The sequence below is a fragment of the Sceloporus undulatus genome, chromosome 6 (genome assembly GCF_019175285.1).
Source record: "Sceloporus undulatus isolate JIND9_A2432 ecotype Alabama chromosome 6, SceUnd_v1.1, whole genome shotgun sequence".
NCBI lineage: Eukaryota > Metazoa > Chordata > Lepidosauria > Squamata > Phrynosomatidae > Sceloporus > Sceloporus undulatus.
Genome location: NC_056527.1, coordinates 138,413,587 through 138,423,367, shown reverse-complemented (window position 1 = coordinate 138,423,367; position 9,781 = coordinate 138,413,587).

Below are 9,781 nucleotides of genomic sequence, written 5' to 3'. Positions count from 1 at the left end.
CTGCAGCTTGCATCCATTGTTCCAGGTCCTGTTCTCTGGAGCAGCAGAAAACAAGCTTGCTCCCTCCTCAATATGACATCCCTTCAAGTATTTAAACAGGGCTATCATATCACCTCTTAACCTTCTCTTCTCCAGACTAAACATCCCCAACTCTGTAAGGCGTTCCTTGGTTCCCTGGACAAGGACAAAGACTGCTTCTCTTTTCCACACTGTGCAAAAGTAGATGCACCATGTCCAGGTTCTCTCTTACAAGCTCAGGGAGTAGGGCTACTACACCCATGAACTGTCCAGCAACCCTTGTGGTTTTATGGAAAAGGCCTTGTACAAGGAGGTATTGTGCCTACTGGCACAATAACCAACTTTTTCCCAACTGGTGTAACCAGAGGTAGAAGCTATTGTTGTCTACACCCAACAGCTTCTACCTTGGTTTGCACATGTTACTAGGAGTCTGAAAATCAGGGTTCAGTTTCCAATTCAGCCATAGACACCCACTAGGTACTCTTGGGTGTGTCACACTCTCTCAGCCTCAAGTTGGAAATGACTTGAAGTCACACAACAACAACAACAACAACAGGAGGGTGTGTCCATTTCTATATCTAAATGAATTCAATAAGATCCTGGATAGACACACATAGTATTGAATCGTTAATGTGTCTCCACTGGTTAAAAAATCCCACCATATTACCTTTCCCTATCCTAATGACTTCTGGCTATGTTATAATACCGCTTTCATTATTTCCAGACATGATCATGCCAATAATGCAGGTTGTGTCGAGGCTATTCAAAAGACCCTATATCCCAATATGAGCCTGCCGCAAGTTTACGATCCTCTCTTTCAGACCCGCCACCATCATGAGCGTATTTGGTGAGGACATGGGAGACTGCCTTCTTGGTGGCTGCTCCCAAGTTGTAGAGCTCTTTTCTGCAGGGGTCTTCATTAGCCTCTTCTCAATGGCCTTTGACTTGCAAAAACACCTTTTATCTGCTATGTGTTGCATTTTTATCACTATTATGTTTTAGTTACATTTTTAATTATTTTAGTGTTTTGGTGCTTTAGAGTTTTTAATGTTTAATATTTAGTAATTATTTAATTTTTTTTAAAAAACATGTGAATAGCAATTGTTTTAACTATATTTTATTTTAACTTATATTATGAGCTGCCTTGTGTCCCATTCTGAGAGATAGTAGGGATATAAAATCAATCACTTAATTAATCTTTCATTGAGGACCAAACTGGGAAACATCAAACTGTGTTGCAGGTCTGGATATCCTTTTTAACATCTTTATAAATGGAGTGGTTGTTGTTGCTACTTTAATTTTTTTCCTGCATTACTTTCTTTCCATTTTTTTCCCCATGTGAGAGACTTCTACACAAAACGCAGAAGCAGAAACAGTAAAAAATATTAAATTGGCCTCGATAAAAGCTACACACTGATGGAAGATTTCCTTACTACATGTTGAGCTCCTGCTTTAATCTCCAGTATTTCAAAAAGAAAGGGACAAAGTGTATATAGCATACACCAATAAAATGGAAATGTACTAATAATGGCTGGAGGACAAAAGCAAATATTGCTATGATAGAGGATAAAGATAGACCCTATAACCGAAAAATCACAGTGAAACAGAGAGAGGTAAGGAGGTATATAAACAGGTGCCAAGGGACATTGTGCTGCCTCTCCCTCTCCTCTGCACAGCAAGGATTTTCCATATGCTCCACGACTGGTTAATACATCTCTTAAAATGGTATTACATAGATATTTCAGAGGCACTGTGCTATGCCATCTGCTCCTACATTATACATTTTACACATTGTGGCCAATTTAAAGATCTTAAAATTCTCTCTTTCCTTCTATTTCATATGCAGTGTGAGCACTAGGTAAGGCAAGAATGAATGAGGAGGTCTAAATGCCCTAAAGGCACCAGATGCCATCTGATCTTAGAGGCTAAGCAGGGTCAGCCCTAGTTACTACTTGGATGAGAGACCATCAATGAATGTCAGGTGCTATAGCTATATGTCAGAGGAAAGAACTGGCAAAGCCACCTCTGAATATTCCTTGCCTTAAAAAAATCTTGAAATGGAGGTTAGAAAAGTGCAGTTCAAGAGACAAAAAAAAATGCTAGTTAGAAACACAAGTTGTATACACTGGAGTTTGTTTGAAATGAACATTTAATTTACATCAGCTCAATTAAAAAGCATGTCGGGAAACCAGAGGGAGGTTGCAATTGCTATTGAATTTATACTGGAGGTGGCATTGTGAAGAATATACTAATGGGCATCCAGATAAATCCAATAGGCAGATGAATAGATACCCTGCTTGCATCAGGTTGTCAGGTGATAGAAAACTCCATTTAGCAAGTTCTGGGTGTCTGATTTTGAGCTCAAAACTAGATCAAAACAGAGATGTGTGAAACTCCAATCTAACTATATGAAATAGTTATATGAAGTGTGACATATAGACTGCAGATGTCTAAATTTGCAGGAGTGGTAAACTAAAAAAAAAAGCACACACATACACACAAATGCATTTGGGGGGAAATATGGCAACCTTTTAGTGAAATTTGGAAGTGCAAGTAAAACATTGTTTGCTTTGATGAGTCAAGAGGATGTAGTGGTAGGAGTACTGGGCCAGGACTTCAGCAGCATTCAAATCTCTGCTCAACCTGCCCAGCTATGGAAACCCACTTGGTGGCCTTCAGTATGTCATACCTTTTCAATGGCAAACCTCCTCTGAATAAACCTGGCTAAGAAAAATCTATCACAAGGTTGCCATAAGTTGGAGTAGACTCAAATTCACCTAACAACAACAGAATAAAACAATCACGCAGACATGCACAACTCCTTCTAAGTAATGATACAGTGGGCCCTCGGTATCCATTGCAGTTTGGTTCCAGGACCACCAACACCAACACCACCAGAAAGCCAAAGCCGAGTCCCATGCTGAGGTCCCATTATATATAATGGCATAGTAATGGTGCTATATATTGCAGAATCCATGGATATGGAGGGCCAACTATACTTCTTTGGCAGCTTGTTTTGGATCAATTCTGCATGGGACGAAAAGGAACCTTTGGTCAAATATCAGGCCTAAGTGTGTCTCACATTCAGAACTCTGAGAAAACTGTTGAAAGGGCAAGATGGGGGCATTATTGCCTCGTCTTTCTCCAAAAAGCAAAGACCTCATTTTCTTTACCATGCATTGGTAACTCGCCATTGTGGAACTAACAGGGGAAAAGTAGTGGTTTCTGCTGGTGGCATGACAGATTTCTTTTGTATTTTAGTACAGACTTTAAAGCAGGTATTCAAGGTGATGGACTTATGTGAGAATGATAAGACTAAGATTTTAAGATCAAACCTCGGACTAAAATCCAGAGTGGATTAATCATCCCATTGACATAAGAGCCACTAGCTATCTCAGTTTAGGACAGACCCTTCCACCTGAAAAGCTTTCACCAGTACAGAAATCCCAGACGACCATCCTAGCCCCCTCCAGTCTGCAGATCCTAGAGACTGAGGGTGCATCTACACTGCAGATTTATTGCAGTTTGATACCACTTTAACTGTCATGGCTCAGTGTTATGGAAGTCTGGGATGCTGTGAGATATTTATTCTTCTCTGGCTGCATCTACACTACAGAAGTAATGCAGTTCGACATGGCTTGAACTGCCTTGCCTCAATGCTGTGGAATCCTGGGATTTGTAGTTTTGTGAGATATTGAGCCTTCTCTGTCAGAGAGCTCTAATGCCACCACAAAGTATATATTCTAGGATCCCATAGGATGGAGCCATGGCAGTTAAAGTGGTGTCAAACTGCATTAATTTTTCAGTGTGACAGCACTCTAGGCTTGTGTTTTGTGCAACAATAAGCCTCTAAAGAGATTTTCAAGGGGTAAAGCCACTTGTTTAATCAAGGGGAATAAAATCTACTCAAAAAGGAATATCTGAAGAAGCGTGGAGTAATAATAACAACAACAACAACAACAACAATTTATATCCCACTTCTCCAAACAATTGAAGCAGCTTACACTAAAAATATCCATACAATCCAATAACAGTAGGAAAACTTTCCTGCCAGAGGAGTTTTGCTTGTAAGTGGAAGCAGTGTGAATTGGTTGCTTGCTGAGGCCCACTGAGCCAGTTGTTAACTCATTTAACAGTTTCAGCCTATTCTGAATTCATTTCATTTCCCCAGGAATTAGGCTTCCTAAGCTTTGTTAGCTTTCTCTGTAATGATTAAAAAGCAACCCGAGTTTGAAATAGATAGATAAATACAGATAGATAGATAGATAGATAGATAGATAGATAGATAGATAGATAGATAGATAGATGGATAGATGGATAGAGAGATAGACAGAATTTTGTATGCATCAATGATAAAACAAGAATAAATTATCTGTATATACTGGGGTTTTTTTTTAAATCATCAAAACAATTACAACTGCATAATTGATCAAAAGAAAAATAGGGCAGGTATACAAAGGATGCCTCTTCCCTTCATTGCTTAATGTTCAAAGAACTTTTTTTGGTTGCTTTAAAAAAAAGGCTACAATCCCAGAGGTATTAGCATGCCAGATGAGATATCTATCGAGATCAATTTGTGATACATCAGGTGCAGAACAGTCAAAATATAAGTTATATAAATCATGATTTATGTCCCCAAGGTTCTCAAGAGTAAAAAGAAGCCTCCTAAGAAGGAAGCATTCAACTTTGCCAGATGAGGTGCAAAGAGGGAATGTGCGCTTCATTTTCCCAATATCAGGGTTGTGGTCTGCTAATTTAATGATTAAGCACTCGGTATAAGAAATGAGATTTCAAATGTTAAATAGGATTACATTTTCTTCCTCTTTCTCCCGCTTTCCCTCTCCCCCATTCCTCTTCTTCCTTGGCACTGAATATACGGCAGAGTCTGAGAGAATGCATCTTTTTAAAAATCCTTTTCATTCTTTAAATCAAGCTTCCACGTCTTGTATTAACAAAATTGTTGTGATTGTTGTTGTGTGTCTTCAGTTCATTCCTGATTTAGGGCAACCCTAAGGTGAACCGATCACTAGGTTTTCTTTGCAAGGTTTATTCAGGGGGCAATTGCCTTTGCCTTCCTCTAAGGCTGAGAAAGAGTGACTTGCACAAGGTTACCCAGATGGCGTCCATGGCAGAGCAGGAATTTCAACCCTAGTCTCCAAAGTCCGTCCAATACTCAAACCACTATACCGACTCTCATGAAGATTATGAATTCCACTCTGGCTGCCACCACACTGCAGAATTAATGCAGTTTGATGCTGCTTTAGCTGTCATGGTTCTATCCTCTGGGATTTGTAATTTGTTGTGGCATCAGAACTCTCTGACAGACAAGACCAGATATCTCACAAAACTACAAATCGCAGTATTCCAATGCATTGACCCATGATAGTTAAAACAGTTTCAAACTGCATTAATTCTGCACTGTAGATGCAGCACACCAACCATTCAAATGCACTTATGGGAAACTGAGGTTGAGAGTAACACATAGGAGACACTGTCCTTTTACACTTCAAATTACTTTCTAATTCTATTCACCCGAAGAAAACCAGTTTTGAATAACTAAGGAAACCTCTAACACATTCCATGCACCTTTCATCTTTGGGTGTTTTTCCCCCCCATCTCAAATCTTTATACTATTTCTTTACTCTCTCTGGAGCATCTGCTATCCAACCTCTTTAAAAATTCTCTGCATAATTGGCTAGGTTTCAAACCTGTATGGAAGTGCGGCTGTTGCAGAGTTTCACTTTTGTTCTTCAACCGATCTTATCAAGGCACCAGATGTCACCCAACTGCTTGAACAATGCCATCCCATTTTCAACAGTCACCTTAGTTTCTTCCATTGCCATTCCGGCAGCATAAATCAGCAAGCGCAGCAAATGACTGAAGGAACGTTTGCTATGAAATGTGTCTTGACATTTGTTTTCTTCAGTGCTCCAAAGTGAGAGGTGTCGCTGGGAACACTATTGCGGTTTTGTTGGGTTACCTGGAGATTAGGACTTGCAGTTAACAAAAAACCATAGAATTGTGGAGTTAGAAGGCATCACAGAGGCCACCTAGTCCAACCCCCTGCTATACAGTAATGCACAACTAAAGCACTCCTGGAAAGATTGTCATCCAGTCTATATTAAAGAACTCCAAGGAAGAAGAATCCACCAACCTCCAAGGTAGTCTATTGCCTCCTGATGCAAAGAACAGCAGATAGGCATTCCTCCTATCCCTGCCCCCATTCTGTATGTATATGCCTTCAAGTTTCCTGTGGACTTATGGCAACCCCATTAATTTCATTAATGGCAAGGAATACTCAGGGGTGGTTTGCTACTTCCTTCCTCAATCTCTAAAGCAGCTGGTACTCACTGGCACTCTGTCAGCCAGGTACTAACCAGGGTTTGCCCTATGTAGCTTCCAAGATCAGACAAGATCTTACACCTTTAGTGTACTTAGGCAACTGAAGAGTTTTTGAGTCCTTGGCATACTTTACTGGCAGTTTTGTTTTTGTTGTTGCCTTTTCTGTTGTTTCAGACTCTTTTATTTACATAGTTGTATGGTTCTTTTCTGAACATGGGACCCATACTGTGGCTCTATGTGGGTCAAAAAGTGGGACATGCATTTCTTAAATAAACGAATAAGGCTGGTGACAAGGTTTATCTAATGAGAAATTCCAAGATAATTTGGAGTTTCATATTGGCCAGAAAGCTCAGTGGAATTTTCTGGGAACAAAGAGTTTTGACAAAACTACTAGAAAATACACAGAAGGAATGGCTGTATTATTCTTTTCTTAGATACCGGAGCAAATAAACCACAAGGACTTCTAGCTTCATCTTACTTTATTTTGTTTTATTGTTTGGCATCAAACACTAAGTGTGCATTAATGTCTGGGGTGTTTTTCAGTGAGAGAGTCCATGTTTTATGCTCTCTCTGCATTTGATCTCTTGTTTGATTTCTCATATGAGAAAAGGGCACTTATGTACTGGCTTCCTATGGTGTTATGAAGAAAGAGATGGGGGAGAAATTAAGGGCACTTCAAGAGTTTGTGTTGTGGGAAGACATCCTTGTATTGTTCGAAAAGTGGAGTGGAAAATGAATAGCATCTATTCTCCTCAGTAGCAAACTTTGAAGAACTTTCTAACCTCATTGCACGCTAAGGCCTTATTATGGAAAATAAAACACCAGTGTAGTTAGCTACAAATATCTACCTGAAGGAGTGGTTACTGGTGGCCTCCATAGCAGCGAGCCAGTAACTCCATCTAGAACTTTAAAGGAGCTGTCCAAAGTGTTGAATGAATCTTGAAGATCAGATCCATCATCTTGGATAGCTCCACTGATGTGAAGTGCCATCTCAGGGGCAGGAGGAGTTGGGAGGTGCTAGTTGTAGGGATGGAGTGGATTTCAGTGGATTTTTCAGGCTAAAAAGAATAGATTTTTTGTACCACCTGAGAATTATCTTGAATGAACACAAACATAAATAAAATTAGGCTTTACTGCCAACAAGACTGGCAGCAAAGTGTGCCAAGGAATCCAAAACTCTTCAGTTGCCTAAATACTCTAAAGGTATGAGATCCTGTCTGATCTTGGAAGCTACATGGGGTAAGCCCTGGATATTTCTATGTATTTCTATGGATAGTTTACTGCAATAAACTGAGTTTACTGAGAATAAAATGAGTGAGCAACAGTGACCAGATGTATTAGACTGCACCTCCCAGTATTTTTCACCATTTGCTTTCCAGCCCAACAACAAATGAAGGGCCAGAATTGCTCACCTCTAGTATGAAAGCAAAGAGGAAGATAGGTGAGCATTATTTAACATCTCCTGTTGTGTTGATTTCAGAAATTTATCCTTTCAAGAAAGACTCCCTGGTCAACTAGCTCTAAGATTGTCTGCCTGTTCCATTATTAATGTCTTGCTCTGAACCAACCAAAAGATTCAGGGCTTACTTCTACCAAGCTGAACATCTTGCTGTGCTGAACTTTTAAGTTAAGCAGTGACAGATGGTGGCTTCTATATCAACCAAGTGTCAAATCCATTCTGTCTGGGTTGTTTTTATAGCAGCTATCCAAGGTGGTGAAATTCTTTTGCAGATTTTGTTCAGCGTCTTGGATTGCATTTTTAAAAAATTCAGATTAAAGCTTGGAGCAAATTCATTGCCCTGTTAACTTGGGACCCCCAGCCGCCAATGCAAATTAAGAGGCAGCAAGTCCCATGGAAAGCCACTGGGTGACCTTGGGTGAATCACATATTCTCAGCCTCAGAAAACCCCATGATAGATTAACCTTAGGGTTGCCATAAATTGGAAATAGCTTGAAAGCACAGAACAACAAGCTATGGTTGGAATCCTGCAGGTTAAGTAGTGAATCAACACATAAATAAATGTAATTGATTCAATGGTTCAACGTTAGCCTTGATGAGCAATGATTTTAGTCCTACACATGGTAATAGGCTCTGCTGTTGCAGGTGGCATCTTGTTGGTCAGGGCTGAACAAAGTGCACCATGTGGGCTACATGGAGCCTTTGTGATTCCCGTAGGTATCATGGCTGAAGTGTTCCAGAAGTCCCCTGAAGTCTCCAGGCCCACCACCATCAAAATCAGGTGGAATTTAGGACAATATTCACCCCACAAAAGGCAACCCCCCAAAAAAAAGGAACACTCACAAATTTGTTTCCCCCCCAAATCTCCTACTCTCCCCCCACACAAAATGCTTTGACTGAGATTTCCTGCATGCCAGGGGGTTGGACTGGATGGCTCTTGTGGTCTCTTCCAACTCTATGGTTCTATGATTCTATGAAAAAAGAAAGACAAAGAAAAAGAAAAATGTCCCCAGATTAGCCAGAACGGTGGCTGGAAGTGACCTCATATCAGTTTAAGTGCACCAAAAGGCATCAGTGAGACCTGCCAGGACAGTGAATGGAGGAAGTGGAATGGCCTCTATCCCTTTTGTAGTTGTCCATCCCTGTTGTGTGTAACTGAATTGAATTCTACAGCAATTTTCTGAGTGAACAGTAATCCAGAAAAGGAAGTGGCATTTTTTCCTTGTGGCAGTCTGGATTTCTTTTTCTGAGTGCACAGTCTGGTTAGCTTTGGTAGACCCTCGCAGGTTTCTCAGCGGACACTTCCAGGCTTTGGAACTTCTCACCAAGGGAGGCTAGATACCAAGGAAAGGCCCTTTTGTCCTTCCACTGGCAGGTAAAGACTTCCATTATTCAGTCAGGCTTTTTGCAACAACCAGCTACTGAAGAAGGATTTTGTTCCCAGCTGGGCACTATGTTTTTCGTTGCAATGTGTTTTGAAATTTTGTTTTAAAGTATGCTTTTAATTGTCACTCCCTTTTAATAAGTGATCTTGTTTGGGGGCTTTAATTATGTTCTTTTATCTGATATTAGCATGCGCTGTCTTGAGATCAATAAAAGGGAGGGAATAAATCCAATAAATAAATAAAATGGCTGCAGTCCTCTATCATGGTGTATGTTATGTAACTTTATGTATGCTAGGCTATGTAGCAGAGGAGCTAAGAAACCCTGTTAGTGAATTGCAAAGGTGCATAATGTGACACCGACAAGAGTGATCCAGTGCACACTGGTCTTGATCAATGTCCCAATGCACTACGGGACCAATGTGCATATGTCCTGAGGCACATTGATCCCATTGTGCATTGGTCACTCTGCTGGCTCCCCTATGTAGTAACATAACAGCAGCCCTTTACTGGATGTGGATATTACAAAACTGTCCAGTTCTAATTCTTGCAGAGATAGATCTACATAGATGGATAGATG